This window comes from Lissotriton helveticus, chromosome 3_1 (assembly GCF_964261635.1).
Source record: "Lissotriton helveticus chromosome 3_1, aLisHel1.1, whole genome shotgun sequence".
Classification (NCBI taxonomy): Eukaryota; Metazoa; Chordata; class Amphibia; order Caudata; family Salamandridae; genus Lissotriton; species Lissotriton helveticus.
The window spans coordinates 1481910121-1481936350 of NC_136061.1; the positions used below are offsets into that span (position 1 = coordinate 1481910121).

The window sequence follows — 26230 nt, forward strand, 5'->3', positions numbered from 1 at the left end:
AATATTCGCCTCACGTTGAGTAAAGGTTTTAAAGCGGGAGACCGTAGGGGGAGGCAGGTAAAAGCTCATCACAGTGTAGACATACAGCTGTGGAAGTGACGGAACTTGGGTCCCGACTGAACTCCTTCCTGGGCTGTCAAAGAGCTTCTCCAGCTTGAGTTGGCAAGGATGTTGCATGATCGATCGGGGAGGTGTTCCTTCCTTTATGTACATAATTTCTAAGTTTCTTTGCTACATGTATATATGCTGCATTTTAGTCTGGTTTTACACTGGAATTACTTGATATTTGGAAGTCTGCATTAACTGATATAGTTGTGCCTTCCTTTCTAAAAATATTGAATTAATAAACATGTGTGTGTCCCTTTTAAATGCACCTGAAATTGTCTTCTTGCCTCGCCATAAGAGAGTGCTGGGTTTTGTTTTATCGCCTCGTCTTTTGGGAGTGCTGTTTAATGTGTGTTGTTTAAAGGTGCAGTAGTGCATTTGCCTCCTCTTGGGAGTGCAGGGTCCAGGTGTGTCCTATTGTGTCACTACAGGCTCTTAGTATTTTTTCATTTCACTTCAGTACTGGACATAGTAAGCGAGACAAGCCACCCTCATCCACCTAATGCAAAACAAAAAAAACAGAAAAAGCCTACACCACCTGGTATTCCCAGGCAGTCTCCCATCTAGGTACTAACCAGGCCGACCCTGCATAACTACTGAGATCAGACTAGATCAGGTACTTTCATGGTCGTATGGCTGTAGAGATGAAGAACAATGACTTTGGGGCTCTTAGTTTTTTCATACCCTTCAGTGCTGGCCGTAGTAAGAGAGACCAGCCACCCTCATCCACCTAAAGCAAAACAAAAAAAGGCTACACCACCTGGTATTTCGAGGCTGTCTCCCATCCAGGTACTAACCAGGCTAGACCCTTCTTTACTACTGAGATCAGACATGATCAGGTGCTTTCAAAGTGGTATGACTGTATGTCATGAAGAGCAATGACTTTGGAGCCCTTAGTTCTTTTTATTCCACTTCAGTGCTGGCCATAGTGAGCAAGACAGGCCACCCTCATCTCCCTAAAGCAAAGCAAAACAAAACAAGCCAACAGCACCTAGTATTCCTAGGCGGTCTCCCATCCAGGTACTAACCAGGACTGACACTTCTTAACTACAGAGATATGACGAGATCAGGTGCTCTAAGGGTGGTATGGCTGTAGACATAAGAACAATGACTTTCGGATTCTTCGTTTTTTTAATTCCATTTCAGTGCTGGCGAGAGTAAGCGAGATAAGCCACCCTCTTCCATCTAAAGCAAAATGAAAAAAATCACGAAAAAAGCCTACACTGGTATTTGCAGGCTGTCTCCCATCCAGGTAATAACAAGGCCCGACCCTGCTTTACTACTGAGATCTGACGAGATCAGGTGCTTTCAGAGTGGTATGATTGTAAGGCATGAAGAGCAATGACTTTGGGGCTCTTAGTTATTTTCATTCCACTTCAGTGCTGGCCATAGTAAGCGACACAAGCCACCCTCATCCACCTAAAGCAAAACAAACAAAAAAAAACATGCAGCACCTGGTATTTCCAGGCAGTCTCCCATCCAGGTACTAACCAGACCCAACCCTGCTTACCTACTGCAATCAGATGAGATCTGGTGATTTCAGGGTGGTATAGCTGTAGGCATGAAGCACAATGACTTTGGGGGTCTTAGCTATTTTCAGTCCACTTCCGTGCTGGCCATAGTAAGCTAGACAAGCCACCCTCATCCACCTAATGCAAAAAAAAAACCCCAAAAAAACAGACCCGACCCTGCTTAACTACTGATATCAGACGAGTTCAGGTGCCTTCTGGGTGGTATGGCTGTAGGCATGAAGAGCAATGACTTTGGGGCTCTTAGTTTTCTTTCATTCCACTTCAGTGCTGGCCATAGTAAGCAAGACAAGCCACCCTCATCCACCTAAAGCAAAACAAAAATAACTTACAGCACCTGGTATTCCCAGGCGGTCTCCCATACAGTTACTAACCACGCCTGACCCTGACCCTGCTTAACTACTGAGATCAGACGAGATCAGGTGCTTTGAGGGTGGTATGGCTTAAGGCATGAAGAAAAATGACTTTGTTGTTCTTAGTTTATTTTATTCCACTTCAGTGCTAGGCATAGTAAGCAAAGCAAGCCAACCTCACCCACCAATTGCAAAACAAAAAAACCTTCAGCAGCTGATATTCCCAGACAGTCTCCCATCCAGGTACTAACCAGTCCCGAACCCGTTTAGCTACTGATATCAAACGAGGTCAGGTGCTGTCAGGGAGGTAGGGCTGTAAGCATCAAGAGCAATGACTTTGGGCCTCTTAGTTTTTTTCATTCCACTTCAGTGCTGGCCATTTGAAGCAAGACAAGCCACATTCATCTCCCTAAAGCAAATAAAAAAATAAGCCTACAGCACCTGGTATTCCCAGCTGGTCTCTCATCCACGTACTAACAAGGCCCGACCCTGCTTAACTACTGAGATCAGATGAGATCAGGTGCTTTCATGGTCGTATGAATGTAGGCATGAAGAACAATGACTTTGGGGTTCATAGTATTTTTTCATTGCACTTCAGTGCTGGCCATAGTAGGAGAGACCAGCCACCCTCATCCACCTAAAGCAAAGCAAAAAAAAGCAACAAAAAAAAACAACAAAAAAAAAACCTTCAGCAGCTGATATTCCCAGAGTCTCCCATCCAGGTACTAACCAGGCCCGACGACCCCGTTTAGCTACTGATATCAAACGAGGTCAGGTGCTGTCAGGGAGGTAGGGCTGTAAGCATCAAGAGCAATGACTTTGGGGCTCATAGTTTTTTTTTATTAGACTTCACTGCTGGCCATAGTAATCAAGACAAGCCACCCTCATCTCCCTAAAGCAAAACAGAAAAAAGCCTCCAACAAATGTTATTCCCAGGCGATCTCCCATCCAGGCACTAACCAGGCCCAACACTGCTTAACTACTGAACTCGGATGATTTCAGGGTGGTGTAGCTGTAGGCATGAAGGGCAATGAGTCTGGGGCTCTTAGTTATTTTCATTACACTCAGTGGCGTAGCTAGGAGGGGCGGTGGGGGCGGTCCCCCCAGGCGGCCCTATTTTTAGGGCGGCTGGTGGCGGCTGCGTGGCACTGGTGGCCCGCCACCCGTGGCTAACCCTGGATTTACTGGGGGGTGAAAAGTAGAGTGACGGAAGTACACCCAGGCCGCCACCACACCCACATGTGCGGCGGGCGGCGGCCGTGTGTGGGTCCCAGGGCCGTCAATCTTGTAGCGCGCGAATGCGCTACCAATGACGGCCCTGGGCATTATTTTTAGCAAGCCTCCGCGCTCCAGCAGTGACGCACACGCTGCGCACTTTCAGGCACATGCGTGAGTGGAGGAGTCTCGCGCTAGCCTGGCCCCTGACATTTAATATTTTCTGCAGACAACAGTCTGACGCTGACCGGAACTGGAGATAGTCTTCATTCTCCTGCTCCTCTGTAGTCCATAGGCCGCCTGGTGTTTGACATTTTCATTGTCCTTGGGGCTGATCTGCGTCTTCACCCCCCTCCGGAGCTGGGCTCACTGATTGACTCTACGCGGGCGGCAACGTCGCCACTGCCAGCCTGACAGGCAGACTACAGAACAAGAAGTACTTTGGCCATGCAGCCTGCCTGCCACTGACTTTAGTAGTGTTGATAATGTCACACAGAGTGAGTATCACACACAGTGTCTGCTCCGTGAAGACAGTGAATAACAGCAGCGTATGATGATCCATGGAGAAACAGCCGCGCATTCATTAGTCCCAGTAGCAGGGCATGCGTCAGGAAGTAGTTAATATAATGTTTGCCGGCTCAGGCATCTCCGGGCATCCACATCCGATGGTGGAGCCTGTGTGCTCTGCTGCACATCAAACAACACGCCAGGTGAGTTCGGGACTCACTTTATATCTTCACTTCATTGCTTTTATTTAGGGCCCACTGTAAAGCAAAGTGACTATACATACATAATCTTCAAAAAAACAATTCCTTAAAGTGATTGCGATTATTGTAACGGCATATTTCGGGAAGTGATAGCTCGTTATGAGGAAGGAAAGCAGCCAGACACGATAATCCACAGCCCCCTTCTCTCACTCTTAGCTTATTTCATACTTGAGGGACGAATTTAGAACAGTAATGAGGGTCATGTCAGGCAGTTTGTTTTCTTATTTGAAAGTTGGTAAAAGACGTGTAGAATACTCACCTGGGCACAGAGTGTGCATGGCTGCTTATTAAGAATCAGGAGTCATTTTTGTATTTTATTTAATATTGGGCCTCACTGCTACCGTTTACACCCTTATATAGCTGTTGTGCCCTTTTAGTTTTACTGGTATTGTAATTGTTGATTTTTTGTTGTTGCTTGAGAGGCCTTTTTGTATTTGTTTTTTTGTAATATTTAAATTCTGTAGGATATATTGCGGAAACAGTACACCCCACAGGACAGTAACCCACCGAGCACGATGGTAATGGAAACATACAAAATATACCTTGTAGTAGTCAGGGCTGGTCAGGGCTTTTATTGCACTGAGAATTTTTCCACTGCACTGCTATCTGAAGGGATGAACTGGGACTGGAATAGAACAAGCTGTCTTTGATGCAGCCTGTGGTTACTGCACAGGAGAGACAGCAGGTAACAGTGGATGGAGTGAGAATCATAGAGATATTTTATCTAACTTTCTGAGCCAGAATCCTGCCCTGTAAGTAAAGTTACAGCGCCTGAGCGGAGCTCAGCATTGCAGTCACTGTCTGCAATCTGCACAATGTTGGGTTTATCGTCAGTGAGGTTGGCTCAGGCTCCACGCTGTAGCCTCTCTCACATTCTAGTGCACTTTCATTTCTGGTGCTTTGCAGCAGTTTTGAGATGTCCTTAGAGTTTCTCCTTGCACAAATGGGTATAATTCCAGATATTTATATGTTTCCCTCATCTTCATTGCTTGATTTTGCTCACAAGAAAGTGTCACTCAGCCGTTGAATGTCACTCATAATAACACTGAAATTATGAAAATGTCACACAAACTATCTGAAATCTTGGCAGCTATGGCGAGCATCTCCACTGTCATTTGGAGCTACCAACAGTCAGAAGAGGGGGCTTGTTACCGATCTCCACTTCATCCACGAGTTAAAAGCATGCCCCTCCCCGCCTAATCAAGGTAAGTGAAAAGGAATTAAATTTGTATTTGTTTACACTACTTAGGAATGTTTTAGAACAGGAATGGAGAAATATATTAAATGATGAGCATAGAGAGCTTGTCAAGTCTAGATTTCTTGTGTTAAGTGTTGTGGCACACAATTTTGAAACCTGACTCAGTAAGGGTTTATGTGAAAGACTCTGTGCACATTTCATAACGCTGTGACTAGAACTTATAATCTACTGAGTGGTAAAAGCCGATTCCGCTCTAGAATCCAAAGTAAGCGCTTCTTCAGTAACTGGCAACTTTCCCAAAAGCATCTGTCATGTCCAGCCAAACAGGCCGCCACAACGAAAATGACTGTTCACCATTGATAATGATGGTGGTTGTGAATACTGACCCTTAGAAGTCATAAAAGTAACTATCAGATATGCGCTAAATAAGAAAACACCCAGACACAGAACTATCATAGTTTCTATTTTTCTTCCTCCCCCTTTCAAAGCCGAAAGAAACATCATTATTTTAAAAGGCCATTCACACATCCCCACCATTACAATTCCCCTTAGACTTTTTCACTCTTGTATTTCAGAGATATGATTGTCCTGTGCAGTATATTTGTGCACGAGACGTATGTATAATGACAATACACTTCTCCATTTTCGAGGAAAGTCAATTTAACATACCCCAGACACAGAGCTAAATGTTTAGGATGTGAAATTCGTTTGCAGGATGCAGATTTCAATAAAGTGAACACACATCAAATAAACTTCCAGTTGCATTTCTCTTGGAAGTTTGTTTAGTGTGTGTTTAATTCTTGCAGCTCCAGCATGCGAGGGGGCAGGGGACGAACGTAGTTAGTCTGTATGCAAGTGACATCATGATGTGTGCCATCACAGCCTGTGATGTTACAATACAGGACATCACACATGGCATCACAGTAAGTGACATCACATATCATGAGTGCATTTAAGCGCATTATGAGATTTAACAAATTAGATTTTGCTTTGGGGTTGTGCTAAAAAAGTGGCGCAATTGCGATGTAAAATCTGGGCCTCAACTAATTTTACACATTTTTTAAAACCCTGCCACAAAAACATTGGCAACTTAGAGGAGCATGTTGGTAGATCTTTTATGCTTAATTGGTTACAAAGTCTGCGTTTTCTAATAATATTATGGGGTTAAGACGTCTGCTGCGGAGGTGCCCAGTAAATATCAGGGAATATTAATCGGTGAGATAGCCCAGGAGGTTAAAGTATTTCTTGGAGAGATTTCTGTTTTGTGTAGTCCCAGGTCTGACTCAAAGTAGTATAGAAGGTTAATGTGCCTGCAAAGCATGTAATATGCAGGTGACAGATTTCTTTTTTATTTTTATTGTAGCTAGGTAAGTGGGTTACTGCTTTGAACACAGATCCTTTCATTACTTGGCATTCATAAATAGTAAGCCTTTTAATAAAGCATAGTGAGCTATGTAGGATATATGACTGCTACACCTTTTAACCTCCACTGACTCACGCAACACATCTTTTAAACTGACACATATGAATATACATCTAAGCAATAGCAGTGGGTGGAAACATGGCGGCTGCAGGCTAGAGCGGTACGCTCGCTCTTCACAGTCCTCTGATGCACCGCAGGACACCCGGCGCTGAATGCTGAGAATACAGCGCGAACACCCACCGGTGAAGACGGAGACGCGAGGACGACCAAAAATAAGATAAGAGGCTGTTGTTTTTTCAAACCGGGTTCCACGTTATTTCCTCACCTTTCTCGCAGATGTGTTTGGCCGCAGAGGCGCGACCCCTTCCCCCCGCCTCCTTGTTACAGTGGAGACGAGCAGCCGTGGAGCTTCGGCGCAACGGCTCGGGGGCTCCTTAGCTTGAGAGCTGTCAGCGGCAGAAGTCAGGGGGCTGCCGTTTCACAGAGAGTGCCCTCCAGTATCTTTGTCGCTAAATCTGACGGAGTTACAGGCAAACAACCTACAACCCTGGAAGAACTAGAAACTCCCATAGAATTTATAGAACCGGCAGAGCTGTTTAGCAGTAAGGTTGGGGGGGACAGGGTTGCGAGTACAAGTAAAGCTAGTTTCAAAAAGCAGGCTTCTAAAATCACCTATAAAAAGCAGGGAGGAGGTCAGAAATCGGGCAGGAAACTACAGGCCCCAAAAAGCACTGCAAGGGTGGAGGAAGGCTCAAGTAAAGGAATAGAAGTAGATAGGGGTGAGGCGGAGGAGGTTGCAGATAAGGAAAGCAGAGGTGCTGATGCTAAGGAGAAAGGTAAAGGTAAAGGAAAAGGAAGAAGAAACAGTGGCAGCCCCCAGCGAGGGGTTAATAACACATACTCGAAGAAGAACAGGATTGTACGAATTACCCCCTCACTGCGCTCCTTCTTTAAAGTGGTACCCCAGGTATTAGATATTTCTCCAGATATAGCGGTACATACATTAAAAGGCACACTGGCATCCATACCCGCGCCCACATCCACACTTGCTCCTTCACCCACACCTATACCCTTAGAGCTTACTGCAACTATAGATTCAGGGATGGCTGATCCCACACCCATCCTAAAAGAGGCAGTTGGTGCTAGTGCTGGTGCTGGGGAAAGAATAGTAACAGTACTGAAGAAGGCCCCAATGAGATCAACTCTCGATAAAGGCAGGGACGAACTAGGTGTGTGTCTGAGCTCCTCCTGAGGCCGAAGCCAGGAGGCTGTGTTACCCTGTGCTCCTCTGATTTTACCTGATTTTAAAAGTGTAATTAATTGCAAAAATCGGCGTTTTTCTTTCCCCTTCGTAAATTGTTCTAAATAGCTTGATTCTACTAAGCTTGACTTGCTGACCCCGTCCCCCCTCTTTCCCGCTGCCCTGGGCCACTCCCAGCCGAGTATTGAAGCTGTGGAGTTGGTCCCGGGCACTCAATTGCGGCGGCCATCTTGTGTGTGGGTGGGTTCCAGCGTGCTCTAGTTGTGCATAAAAGGGGATGGTAACTCCTCCGCGCAGCGGACGCGCTTTGCGGGCGCGCCTGACTCGCGCCGGAGTCGTGCCAGAGTCCTGCCCGTCTGCGCCCGTCCGCGGCCGAACGGGCCCAGGGGCCAGGGACTCTGTCACCCCTGTCACATATACTTCCTCTGCTCTGAGAAATTTACAACCCAAACATTGCAACCTACCCCCTGCCTGTCGTGATCGCATTTCCTTACTGGGCATTGCGCGCACTGCCTCCTCTCCTCACCCTAGTGCCCATCCCCTAGTATGCACGGATAATCAAGAGTCAAGCATACGTGTCTTATACTTGAACACACGATCTTTCGTCAAACATCATGTTGACCTTTTTATCCTACTCACTGATGAGTGCCCTGATATCCTTTTAATCACTGAGACTTGGCTAACCGATGACTCACTCCCCGATATTTTGGCAGCCCTACCCCCTGACTACTATATGTTTAACATCAATCGTCCCCCCGGCCGCGCCGGTGGTGGGGTGGCAGCTATCATACGGAAGGAGTTTAAGATCATCTCCACATCCTCCTTCACTCTTGTCGATGTAGACAATCTTATCATCAGTCTTGAAACAGGAGAGGGAGCCCTTACTCTCATCGTCCTCTATCGCCCTTCGTTCCCTATGCCTTTGTTTCCTGGCATTTTTAGCGAACAATTAGCCAATCTGATCACCTCATCTGCCCGCCTCGCCATCTTCGGCGATTTTAACTATTGGTACAACGACAGGGATGCTGGCCCCCATGCTGCAGAGCTGTTTGAAGTCCTCTCTAGCTTCAACATGAATCAACTTGTCTCTTCTCCCACTCACGTCAGGGGTCACATAGACCACATCTGGACCTACAATCTCACTCTCTCCTGTCCTGTGGTTACCCCCTGTATTTGGTCGGACCATCACCTAATCGACACGGTGATCACAGTCAGGGGCCGTGTTAAAGCTCCTGCCGTAGCAGGCGGGGTCGCTCGCAAATGGGGCACCCTTGATTCGCAAGGTTTCCTATCTTCCTTGGCTGACACTCAACCTCCATTGTGCAGCAATGCTACAGTCCAGGCCTTGGAAAACTACTTTTCCAGTTGGATCACCAAAGCTAGTGATATTTTTGCCCCCCTGTCTAAATTTCCCAGCTCTCGCCACAGCAATTCACATAGGTGGTTCAATACCTCCCTGAAATCCCAGCAGCTCAAACTGCGTCAGATGGAACGCAGGTGGAGGCGTTTCTACTTACCACTCGACAGAGAGGCTTACGTTGAGGCACGAAAAATATACAAAAGTGCAATTATAGAAGCGAAATCTTAATACTTCTCCGAAAGAATCTCTGTCGCCCCCAAAAAGTCCAAGGATATATTCAGAATTTTGGGCGAGTTGACGTCTGATGCCAGAACTCTCCCTTCCCAGGTCCCCACCCAACAATCCTGTGATGCTCTAAATAGCCTTTTCACTGAAAAGATCATTAAGATCAAGAACACTATCCCCCCCGCCCCCTCTGCTGCTCCACTTGTCCCTTCCCTTGGTAACCCATGTTCATTGTTACACTTTCCCCTCCTCGACCCTTCTTCCCTCGCCAAACTTGCCTCCCGAGTCAAATCTGGCTCCCCCAATGATTGCTGCCCTCCCTCTGTCTTCAGGGACATTTGTTTGGCTTTGCCCAACTGCATCTTGCCTCTACTAAACACCTCTCTCGAGGCCGGCATCGTACCCAACTCCTTCAAGGAAGCTGCCTTGGTACCATTGCTGAAAAAACCCGGAGCCGACCCAGAGGACCTTGCCAACTATCAGCCTATTTCTCTCCTGCCTTATTTTTCTAAGATCTTGGAGGCACATGTCACCTGCTGCCTCTCTCAGTTCATCGAGTCCTCCGGCTACTTTGAGCCTAACCAAGCTGGCTTCAGACCTGCCCACTCTACTGAGGCTGTGATCTTAGCGGTTATGGACTCTCTCAGGAGCAACGCCGACAAAGGGTCTCCTCAGGCCCTGATCCTTCTAGACTTGTCGGCAGCGTTCGACACGGTGGACCATAACATCCTCCTCCACCGTGTCGAACAAGCCGGTATCCGGGGTTCGGCTCTGGTCTGGAATAAGTCCTTCTTGACAGGCAGAACCCAGGCTGTTCACCTGGGTCCTTTCACGGCTACTAGGGAACCATTCATCTGTGGAGTGCCTCAGGGTTCCTCTCTGTCTCCCCTGCTTTTCAATCTTTATCTTCGCCCGCTCATCCATTCCCTGAAGAGCTGGGACATTACCGTCTTCAATTATGCAGACGACCTGCAAATCATTTTCCTTTTTAACACCCCTAACGCAGCTCTCGACTGTCAGGCGGTCATGTTACATATCCAGCAATGGATGAACCTTAATCAGCTCAAGCTGAACCCAGGGAAGACTGAGCTAATTCTCCCTGGCAGTAGCTCCACCCATTGGGGCCCACAGTTTTGGCCTACAGAGCTGGGTTCCCCGCCCATCCCGGCTAAATCGGCAAAGAGCCTGGGGGTTATCATAGACCCAGAGCTCTCCCTCAAGCCTCAGGTTGGGGCAGTCATATCCTCGTGTATGTTTCAGCTTCGGAGAATCAGGAAAGTTTCCCATCTACTTTCGCCTGAAGCGCTGATACAAGTTTTGATCGCCCTTGTGCTCTCTCGCCTGGACTTCTCCAACTCCTTGTATCATGGCCTACCGAAATACCTGCTACATAGGCTGCAAGTTGTGCAGAATCAGGCGGCCCGACTAGCCTTTAAGACCCCGAAGTGGCAGTCTGCAAAACCACTACTGTGTAAACTCCACTGGTTGCCGGTCGAACAGAGAGCTGCATTCAAGATCGGCTGCCTGAGCTACAAAGCTGTGACTGGTACGTCCCCGTCTTTCTGAGGTCCCTAGTGACTCCTTACCGTCCGGCACGTAACCTTCGGTCCTCCCACCGTCAACTTCTGACCGCAGTCCCAATTAAACTAAAAAAATATGGTGGTTGCAGATTTGCTCATCTGGCTCCCAAACTATGGAACAGTTGCCGTTATCCTTCAAATCCTCCATGTCTCTGCTGGAATTCAGAAAACTTCTTAAAACCAATCTTTTTACACAGTCTGGCTAGCTCCCCCTCTCTACATCGCTCAGTACCACCCAGCGCCAGGAAACCTATGGTGACAGAGCGCTATATAAGTCCCTCTTAAGATAAGATAAGATAAGATAAGATAAGGTGGAAAGGGGGTCGGAAATACGCTCGAGGCCCTCGTTGAGTCAATTTCCTCAATGAGGGAGGAGATAAGATGTGACTTTTTGGTCTCTAAAGCAAACCAAACTGAGATTAGGGCTTCGTGTGAGATCCTCGAAAAGAAAGTGGACGGTCTTTGTGAAAGAACGGAGGTGTTGGAGGGTGCGGTGGGGCTCCTGAAGTCTAATTTACAGAACGCTGAGTCCAAAATACAAAATCTACGGAGAGAGGGGGACGCCATGCGGGAAAGAGTCGAATCATTGGAGAACTACTCATGGCGCAACAATCTTAGGCTCTTGAAGATCCCGGAAGGAAAGGAAGGGGAAAATGTTAAAGCCTTTGTGTCTAAATTATTGAAGGATTCCCTCAATTTGGAAGAGACAGTTGAGGACCTCGAAAAAGATATACAGCGAGTACATCGGGATCCCTTCCGGCTAAACTCCGGTAGAACTAAATCAAGAAAGATCCTGATCAATTTCCTCACATATACTAACCCTGGGCGTAGTTCGCGGAGCCGCACTCCGCGGAGCTACGCGAAGACGCACTTGCACTCCGCGACCTACGCGTAGCTCCGCGGACATGCGTAGTTGCTTGCTAGACCCGTTCGCGTGCTGTTTTTCGTCTTCGGGAGCGCGGTGCGCGTGTTCGGGGCGCTGCCTGCATGCTCGAGATAGCTAGCGCGCTAAGTTACCCAAGAGGTTTGTCCCGCCCGCTTGCGTTCCCTTATTTCCTGTTCCGGGTCACAAGTAACGTGTTCGCGTTGTGTAAGACATGTTCGGGAACTCATCTTCTCGTTCGCACTACAAAAGTGCGTGATTGCGTCAAATATCGCGCAAACCTACCCAGGCGGTCGCGACGGGCCAAGGTAAGCCATTGCCGCGCACGCGATAATGTTATTCAGCGCGCGAGAACTACGCTACGCACCGGATCGCGGAGTAATCGACAGCTTCGCGTTCTCCGTAGAACGCGGAGTTGCCGAAACTCCGCAAGCTCCGCGAACGGAGCGTAGTTCTTCGCCCAGGGTTAACATATACCCTGAAGGAGAAGATCTTAAACCTCGCACTGAAAGCGAAAACGTTAAAGGGACCAGACTTTACTTTTGAGGTACGGTCCGATCTCTCTAAATCCACATTAGATAGGCAGTGGGAGCTCGGTCAGAGAATGGAAAAGTTGAGGTCCCTTGGCGCAACAGTGCAGATGCGGTTTCCCGCTTTTCTGCGCATAATGTACAACAGCAAAATGCACAATATTCGGTCTCCCTCTGAGGCTGATGAGTTGTTGGAACTTATTAGAAGCCATTCTCAGGGTGGGAAATAACATAACAACATGAGGCTTTTTGCTATTTCCTACTAACACCAGGCTGTGCGTAATCCGTACAATATCTTCCCTGAATTCCCCTACAGGGCTAGTTAAAAATATAAATACAGGTTAAAGGTTGTTTAAGAAAACAAAAAAGCAGTCAAGCATCATTAAAAGGTGTCACTAAAAATAAAAATATTTAAAACAAAAAAAACAACAAAAAAAACAGGGGCTTCCACTTTAACATTAGATATACTTTTCTTGTCTGTTGCGTCTTCTTTGGTAGGCAATTCTGAATGGCCCTAGGTGTTTCAGGCAATGCAGGAGGAGGAGGGCTGTGAGAGGGCGTAAATTTGGCTATTCATCCAGCCAGAGTAAGTGGGGGGGTTTCCTAGGAGGGGGGGAATGAGTGGGTGTGGGGGAAATGGCAAAAAATCCTCACAGACCGTACCTTTTAAAGTTTTTTGCGTGCCCCGGTTGGGGACACTTTCAGCTTCAGTTTCAGGTAGCCAGGTGGTTGAGTTTAGAAACTCAAGAATATGGTTGGAGGTTCACAAAGGTGGGGGGGCGGCACGAATATCATGACCTCTGTGCAATATATGACCTGGAATGTCAATGGTCTGTGCGTGAGAAATAGAAGAGTTCGGATCTTACAATATTTGAGAGATTCCCCCGCGCAGATCATTGTCTTACAGGAGACACATCTGCTCAAAGCAGAGGTTAATGCATTGCTTAAAAACCAGAGATGGATCGACAAATTTATATCCACGGATCATAATGCAAACATCAGGGGGGTCCTCTTTATCTTTAAAAAATCAGCGAAAGTTCAGATTTTGGACTATAAGGAGGATCATTCCGGGAGATGGCTTCTACTGAGAATTTCAGTGGATGGTTGGATATGTATATTAGTGGGCTATTACGGCCCCAATTCAAATGATCCGTCTTATCTGAACACTATTAGAAATCACTTAGTAACCTTCCAAGACCCAATAATTTGGGTAGGTGATTTTAATATTGTGCTTAACCCTAAACTGGACAGATCCACCAATTCCAGAGCTGGCATTTCTTCCAAATCGAGGCAAAACCTTACTGCAATCATGACACAGTTGGGTCTGGCAGATTTGTGGAGGGAAAGGGCGGGCAATAAATTAGGGGTTTCCTTTCGGAAATTTAAATACAATCACAAATCAAGGATTGATTATGCCCTATTTAGCTATTGCCTTAAAGATCCCTTGAATACAATACAATACCTCCCTTCTCATCTGTCCGACCATTCGGCTCTTGTGTTCACCTTAAGATCTGACAGGCAGATAAAATATCCATCTTGGTCCTTTGATCGGACAATTTTATTGGAAGATGATGAAGTTAGTTTTCTGGTAGCAGAGACTACATCATTCCTGGAGATCAATTTCTAATCCGCCACTCTCACCACTGTGTGGGAGACATTGAAAGCTTTCTTGAGAGGTAGTATCACCAACAGAGCCTCTCATAGGCAGAAGATATATAGGGAGAAGATAGTCCGCCTTGAAAAAGAAATGAATCTCATCGAGCAGAAGCTTGGTTCCTCTTCGGGTTCACTAGACAACCAAGGAAGATGGACAATTTGAAATCACAGCTGGAGAATATTTTGCCAGAAAGAGTGGCTAAAAGATGGGAGGTAAGCAAAATCTCCCATTTTGAATTTGGGGAGGCAGCAGGTAGGATCTTAGCGTGGAAAGTTAAGGCCGAACAAGCTCTTAAATATATAAGGGAAATAAAAGTAGAAGGGGAGGCTGCGGCCAGGATCTCCAATTCAGAGATAGGGAGTGCCTTTTTGGACTTTTTCGAAGGGATTTACAGGGAGGATATTCCCAATGACCAGATGGCAAGAGATATATGGTTGGATGGAATCTCACTGCCGACCCTCTCAACGGTGCAGAGCAACTGTTTGGAGATGGAAATAACGGAGGTAGAAGTGAGCAAAGCCATAGGGCAACTCAAACAAGGGAAGGCGGCAGGCCCCGATGGCCTACCTGGAGAATTATATCGAGCATTAGGAGATGTCATAGTTCCAGTGTTGACGTCCCTGTTTAATGGGATCCTTAGGAAGGGGGAAATCCCCCCAAAATCGTGGGGAGAAGTAACTATTATCTGATCCCCAAGCCAGGGAAGGTCCCGACTGAGTGTGGGTCCTATCGCCCAATCTCGCTTTTGAATAGTGACTATAAAATCTTTACTACCATCATGTCAGCGAGCTTGGGAAGTGTAATTGGTGCAATTATACACCAAGACCAGAAAGGTTTTATTATAGGGCGTCAGCTATCAGATTTAACATACGACTTGGTGGGGGCAATAGACATCGCTTCAGCTTTCTCCCTTCCATTGGCCACCCTTACGTTAGATGCAACAAAGGCCTTTGATAGGGTCAATTGGCCCTATCTGGTCGCAGTGCTAAAGAAGATCAATTTTGGTGAGGGTTTTTGTCGAGCCATTACCTTATTGTATGGAGCTCCATCGGCTAGGTTGTTAATTAATTGTGTCCTGTCAGAATCTTTTAAAATCACGAGGGGCACGCGGCAGGGCTGCCCTCTCTCTCCCCTCCTCTTCAATTTGTATATAGAACCATTAGCACAGGTTTTGCGTGCTGAGGAAAATATTCCTTCTTTCAAATTTGAGGAGTGGGAGAGGCGTGTTGCACTTTACGCTGACGACATCCTCATTTTTACTTCCGACCCGGAAAAATTATTTCCTGTTGTTATCAAGAGGCCAAAGGAGTTTGGGTGTATTTCGGGGTACAAAATTAATGCCAGCAAAACAGAGATCATGGCTTGGAATATTCCCAATTTACAGCTGGGTGTGACTATTTCCACCTCTATGCGATACCTCGGATTACGGATTACCCAAGATGTAGGAAAAGTCGTACAAAATAACCTAGATCGAGTATACAATGAATGTAAGAAGCTATTAAAATCCTGGGCTCATTTACCACTCACCATTTTTGGTAGGGTGAGCTTGATAAAGATGTCCATTCTTCCCAAATTTACTTTCATCTTTAACACCACTCCCTTAGCATTTGATGCAAAAATATTGGATAAGTGTCAGCGAGAGATCAACTCCTTCATTTGGAATTATAAATCAACCAGACTGGCATGGAAGAAGTTGAGGAGGAGGAGGGAAAAGGGAGGGCTTTCTCTTCCTGATTTACAGTATTACGCGTGGGCTTTTCAGCTGTCCCACGCAAGAATGATTTTAAAAACACCATCTAGTTTACTGACTGGGACTATGTTTAAGGCCATGCTAGTGGGAGCGGACGTGCCAATTGACGGTTTCCTTTTTAAATTCGTGGACCAGAAGTTCCTCAAAAAAATCAAGTTAAAAATTCTCCAATCCTTGGCGAAAGCCTGGGCTCAGATTAGAAAGAGATTAGGGCTGCCCTATTTTTCAAATTTTGCTCCAGTATGGAACTCTCCGGGTCTACCGGTATGTTTGAAAGACAGCCTCTCTACTCCCGTTAAGGATGCTGGGATAATAAGATGGGGAGAGTTGTTAGTAGAGGGGTCCGTGAGAGCATGGGAGGAGCTACATGAGCGGGTCGGCCCTGGTCTCTCTAGAGTTAAGTTTATGCAGCTGGATAGCTGGGCCAGGGCCCTGTGTCGTAAAGGACTATTATTGGGGAATGCCAGCAACCTGGAACAGCAGCTAGTAGATCAGAGGTGGGGGAGGTAAAGAGGTAGCCTTGTGGTACTGGATGTTGTTGGAAGAGGTGGATGGGGGGTTTGCCCTACCTGACGAGCTGTGGGGGGAAGAGCTAGGCTTTCAGTGCGAGGAGTTATGGTTAAAATCCTCTACTCTCCTTTATAAGATCGTCAAACCGGCATGGATGAGACGCAATCATCTGTTCACGATCCATCGGGCTTACCTCTTGCCCCTGAGATTCTCCAAATTTCTCCCAGACAAGAAATGCAATAAATGTAACCTTATCGAAGCATCAGATATACATATGTTTAAGGACTGCCCTGACATCGGCCGGTTTTGGGACGAAGTGAAGTCAACCCTGGACTCCATCCTAAACATATCGTTGTCCATCACGTTGTCACTAATAATCTTCGGTTTGGATACTGGTGTCACTGGCAAAGCAAGGTCTTTCTTGTTTTACGCAATTCTCTTGGCCAGGAGGCAAATCTGCAAATTCTGGGTAGAAAAAAACGCCCCATCACATGCAGGCTGGCTGATGTCCCTATATGAGACATCCAAGGTGTACTTGGCCAGGTCCGGTAGCAAACGTAACTTGGCATATTGGGATCTTTTGGTCCAGTGGAGATAGAGTTCGTTTTTTTTCCCCCCCCCGGGTCCTATGATTATGCCTACAACACTCCATGGATATGGTCTCCCCGGTACGTTATTGGTTATTGGTCCTACTGGTTGAAATATACCTTGATGGAGTCATTGCAAGTCCATACCCCTTCTTCTATCCCTCTAATTTTTATCAGGACTCTTCTGCCACCAAAAATGTAAAATCGTGTCTTGATGTTAGAGACAATTGAAATCTTAAGTCTCTCCGGGGCAGACACGCAAGGTGGTTGGCGTTCCTTGAATAGAGGGTAAGGCAAATGAGGACAAACCCCCCCCCCCCCAAAAAAAAACCACATCTTTTAAACTGATTTACACACTTGCATGATTTATTATCAATCTGTATGTTATGTAAATCGGTCTGACACTCTGCATTGGGATGCGTAGCGCTATAAAAGAAATAAAATAGGGCTATTGAAATTGTGTGTAAATACTGGAAACGACTAAAACATCTGACATTCTTACAGTTCATGCACTTACATAAAGGGACCTAACAATGTCAAAAGCATGCCTCTCTTAAGTACCTGTGAAGAGATAACAAGCTGTGTGATTTGTCTCCCTCCATTGCATTTACATTAGTGTGAGGTTCCAGGTCACTCCATCAAAAGGGTCGTTACTCAGTTGAGTACGTGTGCCTTGGCAGCGGGTGTTCTCTGGGAGCTGGCAGAGGTTAGTGTTGGGCATGCAGCACCTCTCTTTGTTCCGACCTTTGCTTTCTCCTGCATTGGAATAGAGAGTGGCGCCGTAACTTTAACCCTGCCAATCCACCCGTGCTGCTCGCTGTCCTTTTTCGCCAGAAACCCCCTCATCCGCTACCGGCCATGGGTGGCAATCTGAGGGATAGCCCCGGGCACCAGAAGCTCTAGCTACGCCTCCGATTCCACTTTAGTTTGTAGTGTAGTTCCTATATCCCTAATAGGCTCTGCGCATTGTAATAAGATACACTATAGATTCGACATAGGACTGAGGTCAGTATGTCTCTATCGAGTATACTAAACTTAATTGTGTGTGTGCCAGCTAACTCAGAGGTCACTAGAAACTTTCTCGAATAAACAAGAAGGGAGTAGTCTCCGACAACCGCATAAACATGACAACCTTGTTTCCCAAGAATAAGAAATGTATTTCTAGAGTCGCGGAAACAATAGATAGTTATTTTACTCAGTCAACCGTGCATGCTTCGTTTCACCATAGTAGGGATGTGGAATGTAATCAAATATCTACTTGTCCATGGGGCAAGTTGCTTCATAAATCTACATGTCCTGTAACAAAATCCACTTGTCCCTTTAGTGTCATGTAATGTGGCGACAGATTATAGCAGCAATCTCATTATAAAAGAGCAATAATATAACCTCACTGATTATGCCAGGGCTCATATAGTAGTATTTGAATACCAGCAATTATCTTATGTTGCTGTGTTTCTGCAGATCTACAAACTGGGGCTGAAGGTAGTGGTTAGCAATAGTTCCAGGGTTGGAATGCCATTTTGAGTCTGTGCAAACCTACTAACTTTCTTGTTTAAGGGTTTTCACCAACTCTTCTCTAATCTTTTCCTACACTGAGAAAGGTTGATAATTTACCCCGGACAATGACAGTCGTAAAACCTGTTCCAGGGTTGGGAAAAAAGTGGTTGGAGAGAAAGTGAACGTGCAAACACGCAGTTGACAAATAGTCTCGAGGAGTACGATTTCTTGGCCTACTCCTATAAATTATTGTGAATTCATGAAAGCCGTATTATCTGCACTTAACGCATGGACATAAATCATGGGCGCACTTTCGAGACTTTATTTAATAATTGGGTCCCTAATTAGGTCTGGCTTTAACCATGAACTTTTGTGTTTATTAAAATTCTGTCTCTCTCTGTCTCTCTCTCTCTATCTCGCTCTCTCTCTCTCTCTATTGGCTGGCTTCACTGTGAATGACAGCATTCTGCTCTTTCACAAGGAGCATATTGGCACATAAAGTAGTTTTGTTCAGTGCCAGGAAATACTGTGGCAATGTGTGCATTTTGAGACCAAAAACAATTTTTGCTTTTGCCAATGTTTGTTATAATGGTGAGGGCCTAGCAGCTCCCACGCCAATAAGGCTTTACAAAAACCATGCCAAAACAAGTCACGCACTGACATAACCAAAAGTCTGACTACCAATTTCAGACATATGGATTTGCCAAAGCTTGTTTATTGTTGTTTCCTATAATCTTATTGAAACTGGCTATACTTATTTTCCATTTTGAATATTTTTGGGAAATACTAGCATGCATCAACACAGGTTACTAGATGATGCTGCAAAGACAAGGTTCCTAAACCTTTACAGTACGTTAGCTAACTGTTTTTTTCCTACTTGCATTTTTTTGTGAACATTTTATTTTGAAAGCAAAGAATCATGAATCTTGCTTTCAAGCTTCTGTTAATATTTGCATCTTATCAGAGAGCATTCTGGGAGCATTATACATAGACTCAAATTGCTAAACTTTGAAAATGTGTGTACACATTTTTATATCGGAACCACTGTCAGTAGTGCTGTCGGAGCTAACAATATTTACTTACGGCGCTCACCCTAATAATAAAGGCTTTCCATTAATGAACCATAAAAGTAAGTCTGAACAGCATTAACACATGGATACACATATTACCTTAACTGCAGAGAAATCCCCTTGCCTGATCCATAATGTGGTACTGTAAACTGGCAGCCAAAGGATTTGTGCTGTAGGTTGGGCCTACTTGTCCCAAGGACAAAATGCACATTAAAACTTGTTGCCCTTGACCCCAAACAATATGTCCTGGGCGTCGGGCTATAGGAATTCCACATCCCTGCATAGGTGCAGAGAAATAGAGAGATGGGCGTTTTCAATAAAAGGATTTATTGAACAGTCTTCTTTCTCATGAAGAAGAAATGAACTGCTACAATCGTAATACTGGTTGCAAAATAAAATGCGTACAGTACGAAGAGTATTATAAAATATTACTGTAAAAGCATGATAAGGGATTAGTCTCTGACAACCGCATAAACATGACAACTTTGTTTCCCCTAGAACCGGAACACTATCTTCAGAGTCGTGGAAACAATAGATAACTATTTCACACAACCAATCGTGCATGCTTCGTTTCTACAGAGTTGCAGAAAAATAGAGAGGCGTTTCAAAAAAAGGGTTTATTGAACAGTCTTATTTCTCATGCAAGAGAAGTGAATTGCTACAATCGTTAGACAGAATGCGAAGTATAATGCGTACAGCGTGAACAGTAATATAAAATAATACTCTAATAGCATTGTCTGTTCCTATGACATACATAAAAATATATACATAAATAACACAGGCTAAAATACTCAACTGGTGCTTCAAAAATATGCTTACCCCAATGTACCTAACCTAGGTCTAGTACCAGGGAAGAAGTAGGTGCTGTCCTTAGCATAGGTTTAGTTTTTCCAAGAATTGCCAAAGGTTTCTCTAGGTTCTAGTCAGCTCCATACCTTAGAATGAGAGGTTGGTATCTCTTTCTCGGGACTCGATTTCCCAACACCCCACAAGGGGAGTCAAAAACACTGGAGCTGAATTCTCGGCAGGAGGATGACAGCATCTAGTCAGTGCGTCAGCTGGAGAGTTAGCTTCCTTCAGCACTTGCTGTAACGAGCTGCCTCATGCAAGTAGGTAGTCGAACTGCACGGACCACACCGTGCTGTGCCATAGCAAGTGAAGGTATATTTATACCTTGAAGGTGTTTAGGAATGCCAGTATTGACGTAAAAGTCGGGCATATGAACGTCATGAATGAACCCCTAAGGAGAAGATGTTCATTCACAATAAATGAGTTCTTGGAGAAATCAATGTGAATTGTACCTATATAAGGGCATGAATCGGGAAATCAATTTGGAATCTAAAATCTAACACAACACCCACTCCACTTTCTTATGTAGGACGCTACTAATTTCTAAACATGTTGAAACATCTAAAACATATCTACACATGAAGTGTGAAAACACATCAAAAATATATAAATTGTGCATTAGAACTGTTTGTACAAATAAAAGATGCATAGGTGCTGTACGCATTAAAGCAATGTTTCATTCCAAGCATACATTTACATTCGAATGCTAAATGAATGAAGCACGAAAATATACATTTATGAAATGGCTCGTTAATACAGAAGAAAAAAGGCCAAAACCATTTCATGTCAGATTACATAAAACTGTTTGTTTGTGGATAAGGTAATATATTGTCTCTTGGAAGTATTCAAAGAATTATTGTTATCTATGAATAGTTCTACTATAAGCAGATTAATTGTGCCCAAAAATTAAAAATAGAAATTTTGAAAAAAAAATTAATCATAGGAAAAAGTTCCTTGTTTTCAAAAATGAAGGTCAAATTCAAAGTCTCTCAGAACACTGTGTGCCAAATTCAAAAGTCAGTGTTAGGGCTTGTAGAAAACATGAAATCTTCTATGTCTGTAAAAAAAGCGTCTATCATTGTAGGTGACAGTTGAATTACCTCGTTTAGAAGATTAACCGACATAGATGTGAAGCATCGCTTTCCGCATTGGTCGCATTAGCAATGTTCGTATCGGATTTTACCTGCGTGCCTGAAGTTTCCTTTCGTACCTCAGCATCAGCATTTTGTGTCTGTGAGATCTCAATGAATGCCGTCAGAATTGGTAGCCGCTGGGGACAACATGGAGCATGGGCCGTTTCCGGTTCAAGCATTGTATCAACATCCATTGGCATGACTGATGGGAGTGTTAGACAGATGTCTAGCACGCATTCTTCTCCGCATAGCAGGCAGCGTAGAACAGGTAAAATGCAATCTTGCCAGATTGGTCCGAATGACAGAAACCATGTGGTATTTAATTCTCGTAGACAAGTTAATTCCAAAATTTGGACTATGCGCTCACGACACTTCATCTCCAATAGAGCTTTGTAGTGTAGTTCCTATCTTCCCAATAGGCTCTGCGCATTGGAATAGTACCTACAGCAGTAAAGGCCTAGGCCAGACGTTAACTAGGTCTACTACTGTCGATACTAGACTTAATTTTTGGGTTTGCCAGCTAAGCTCAGAGTTCGCTAGAAACTTTCTCGAATGTTCAAGGAAGGATTAACTTCCCTGATTAGACAAGAAGGGATTTAGTTTCTGACAACCATAGAACATGACAACTTTGCTCTCCCCTAATCAAGAGTCAATCTCGAGAGTCGTGTGAGCACAAGGCAATTATTTTACTCAGTCAGTACGTGCATTCTTAGTCTCATCAGAATGTAGAGAAAAGGAAGAGACGGGCGTGTTCAATAAAAAGGTGTTATTTATTGATCAGTCTCTTTTCTCATACATGAGAAATGGATCGATATTATTGCAATACTTATAGTTAAGTAAAGTGCATACATTAAAAGCAATAGTATAAAATAATACTGTAAAAACATTGATATGGTTTCTGAGCCATATGATGTTTAAAATGATTAAAATATATTTACATACACATATACATTTGACTAAACGTACTCAACTGGTGTTTCTAAATACGCCTACCCCGTGTACCTGACCTAAGTCTAATGCGTGGGCGGGAATAGAAAGTTACAGTTTAAGTTAAGTTTGTTTTTGCCAAGTGAATAACTAAAGAATTCTCTGTGAGGGGTTATTCAGTTCTGTACCTGGAAGTTAGGAGGAATGAGGAATGGTATCTCTTTCTCTGCTCTCGATATTCCAGGCTGCCTGCGAGGGCTGCCCGAAAGCGCCGGTGCTGGGTCTCTCGGCTTGAGATAGCAGCGCGTCTCTCAGCGCGTCAGGAAGGCGGGGCTGCGCCAGCGGGGTCTGCTTCTGCTCTCGGCTTCGGCAAGTATGGCTGCTCCGTCTTGTCACCACGCGTGTGTTTGCATAGGGCAAGGTCGGCAATATTTATACCTTAAAGGTGCCGAGATTGACGTAAGGATGGACATAGGTACGTCAATAAAGATGTCATACGACTTGCTCGTTAGCACATTCTTTTGCAAAAGTTCTCTGTGAAATCAAAACAATGGCCGCACGGATTATCCAGGTTGTCATAGGTTTGATTTGTTATGAGAACGTCGTATGCCTTATCAGGGGCTGGAGGAATGTCGCTTGTCTAATTAGATCTCAAGCGTTATGACCTAATCAGATAACACGTTCCTGTGCCGTAGTGTGACTGCGTCAGATAACGGTATCTGCATCATGGGGGTTTTCTTGCCTCATGGGCTGACTGTTAGTTAACTTGATAGTTAGTTTAACCAGAATAGGGTCAGGAATAGGGGGACTGATTCAGAACCTATAGAAATACACGACACCCACTCCACGCTAACTATGGTCATATCTACTAATCTATGCATAGTATAACATAGTACAACATACTATAGAGTATAGTGTATACCTTACCACCCCAAAATACATAAATGCATTTAGAAATTTTCAAATATACTGTAAAATTGCAGTCATATATATTGTATGCACTTAAGCTATGAATTAAATGCAAAAGTAAACACGCATTGTTATGCATTATTGCTTATAGGTATATGAGAAATACACATGAAATGGCTCTTAATATGGCTATACAGAAAGGAAGTTCGAGACCATTTCATCACATAATAAAATATTTGTGAACATACCAGCGGGCAGCTAAAGTCTATATAAAGTATCTAAAAATAGAAATCTTAGTTCTCTAGGAATAGTTTCTTACTTTAAGCAGAAGATCAGTGTCCCAGGAAAAAATATGTAGAAAAATATTTTAAGGGGCATGCTGAAAAAATTGCTGTCCGTGAACTGGATTGTAATTGTTCATGTGACTTTATTTTTAAAGTTGAAGGCCGAATTCAGGGAACGCCGTGTGCGAGTTTACTCAAAAGTCTCTATTTCTGTTCTGGAGAGAACATCATATCATTCAGGCTTTCGAAAAAACTGTCAACAGCTTCATGGGAAAGTTCCACTAAGTCGGAAATAGGGGTAACCATGCATTCCTGCGCATGATTGTCTCCATTGACATTCTGAATTGCATTGCTGACAGAAGGTCGTACCTGTTCGATGCTGCTTTCATCTTGAACTTCACTACTCTTCAATCGCAGTGGTGAAGATTCCAGGAATGCCGTCATCAGGATTGGCAGCCTTTGAGGGCAGCACAAAGCGTGAACCTTGGTAGGAACCAACAGTGTATCTGCATCCACCGGCGCATCCGATTGTAGCGTCAGACAGGTGTCTAACACGCATTCTTCTCCGCATAGCAGACACCTTAGTACAGGTAAAACACACCTTTGCCACATTGGTCGAAATGATAGAAACCAAGTCATGTTTAGGTCTCTAAGCCGGGAGAGTCCCAGGATTTTTGATATCCGGTCCCGGTATCCAATGGCTAGGATCGTATCTTCCATTGTCGCGAGAGTTTGATCTGTGACATGGGTTGCCATAACGAAAAATAAGGACTAGGAATAGGATTCCTGCAATTAGTCCCAGGATCAGGGGAAGTCCGCCAAAAATCCAATGGACGATATCTGGAAAAATACCCAGTATGGCTTTGAATGGTGTTAATGCCATCGAAAATACTGTCTTAAATACCTTTGAGACCCCAGTGGTATCAGAAATATTTAAGATTTCGCTCAGGATTTCCGCGAAATGTACGGGGGAATTAGTTGATAATAATGTATGTATCTCTGCAGTCGTCCTTGCGACTTGTAGATCATATGTTTCTTTTGATGACGTGAGCCTTGTAGGCGTCTGAAGAAGCGCTGTTTTCATTCTGCTTAAAGTGTCTATTCGAATAGAAGTAATTTTCAAACTGGGCCATGCCCTTGCCTCCCTGTCTGGAAAGGAGCTGGGGAATAAAGAACGTCCACAGCACTTGACCTTCGCCGTTGTAGTTACTAGATAAGGAGTCCCGGGCATAAGACTGCAACATCTGCGGTCTACAATAAGAATGTAACTCCCATTATAGAGTCTTTGAAAGAATGGTTCTATTTCAGTTGCAGGTGCGCCTTGCTGGTGACATGAAAGGTTGTATGAATTCCCTTCACAGGCTCCATGCAAACTAATTCCGTTACACAGAAGCGTGCCGCTTAGTGACATAGCACAATTGTTGCCACTAAGAAACACTTTCTGTCCTTTATTACTGACACATGCATGTGAATAGGGCAGGTTCCAAGTTGTTTTAAGGTACCCCTTTCCCAATTTCTCGTACATGCCAGCCTGTATATATTTTTGGCAGTATTGAAACCTGAAGGTTGAGATTGGAATATTTATGATTCCGTGGATTATCCATTCACTGACAGGTCGTTCTGACATTGTCATTGGTAATCTTTCTAGTTTTTCAATGCTCAAGATTGTATAATCAGCACCCTTTTGCGCCATACCGATTTGTCTATCAGTAAGGTTAAAGATTTGAAATAGTGACGTTATGTTGATTAAACGCCAAGGCACATAGCCTGAACGCAGATTTTGTAACGTCCAGCCAAGCTGTACAATAGAACGCAATTGTGACTGACCATGTTGTAATAACAGTAAGTCTTGCGATAATATATCGATTGCTGAAGACACAATGCTGTCCAATAAAAAAATTCTGGAGGACAGAGTCATTAACCCATTGTCCACTACAGAAAGTGATTTTTCCAAATTGATACGGTCAATTTCCCGTATTCTTTCTGCTGTTTCAATTTGAGTAACCTTCCAGGCCTCATTGTATGCTGCATATACAGAGGCTGCTATGAAACGCTTTTGACGCTGTTTGCGTGGTCCCAGTATGAAATCACGCAAGTCAGCACCATCAGTAAGTAAAGTTAGGTGTTGCTTAATTTCAGGCAGTGTGGAAGTCTGTAGCCATTGAAGGCATAATTTGCCCACACTGTAGGTTGTTATTATCCCTGGGTGATGTCTTTGGGGATATCTAGGGTCTGGCCTGGTCATTTTGAAACCCTGTGTTTTATTCAGGAATCTATCTTGACAGTTATTTGTATCTGTGGGCCAGATCAACCATTGTTTCCAATCAGGATGTGTTCTGTTTTGGTTAAGTATATGGTTTACGTCTATCCCTTCATCTGTATCAGAGCTATTGCTAAACATTGTTGGCTTTGGAATAGACGGTTTAATTAAATCTTTGATTTTGGCTAAGCCAAGACAGGTGGTTTGTTGAACAGTGTCATTTAAAAATATCATTTGTTCTGGGATCATGCAGGCTCTAAACAAAGCTTCTAAACCCTGTACTTGCCATTCTTTTGTACCCCAAACACTTTTCAAATCAACATTTTTGTCCCAATAATCAAATCCAAAAGTATTCATTTTTTCAAAGA

General features: G+C 44.4%; 1 long non-coding RNA gene and 5 pseudogenes across 1 annotated transcript in view; 1 reads left to right on the forward strand and 5 right to left on the reverse strand.

The window, feature by feature from the left end:
- Positions 1-631: 631 nt before the first annotated feature.
- On the reverse strand, positions 632-749 carry LOC144825478 (5S ribosomal RNA; annotated as a pseudogene).
- A 335-nt stretch (positions 750-1084) lies between these two features.
- On the reverse strand, positions 1085-1203 carry LOC144825465 (5S ribosomal RNA; annotated as a pseudogene).
- Positions 1204-1547: 344 nt separating this feature from the next.
- Positions 1548-1666, reverse strand: LOC144825826 (5S ribosomal RNA; annotated as a pseudogene).
- A 293-nt stretch (positions 1667-1959) lies between these two features.
- On the reverse strand, positions 1960-2084 carry LOC144825598 (5S ribosomal RNA; annotated as a pseudogene).
- Positions 2085-2416: 332 nt separating this feature from the next.
- On the reverse strand, positions 2417-2535 carry LOC144825646 (5S ribosomal RNA; annotated as a pseudogene).
- An 846-nt stretch (positions 2536-3381) lies between these two features.
- Positions 3382-26230, forward strand: part of LOC144825006 (uncharacterized) — a 176675-nt gene continuing 153826 nt past the window's right edge. The window contains exons 1-2 of the long non-coding RNA XR_013609236.1: positions 3382-3912; positions 5060-5174. This is a non-coding gene — a long non-coding RNA (uncharacterized LOC144825006). The remainder of the gene's footprint in view (positions 3913-5059; positions 5175-26230) is intronic.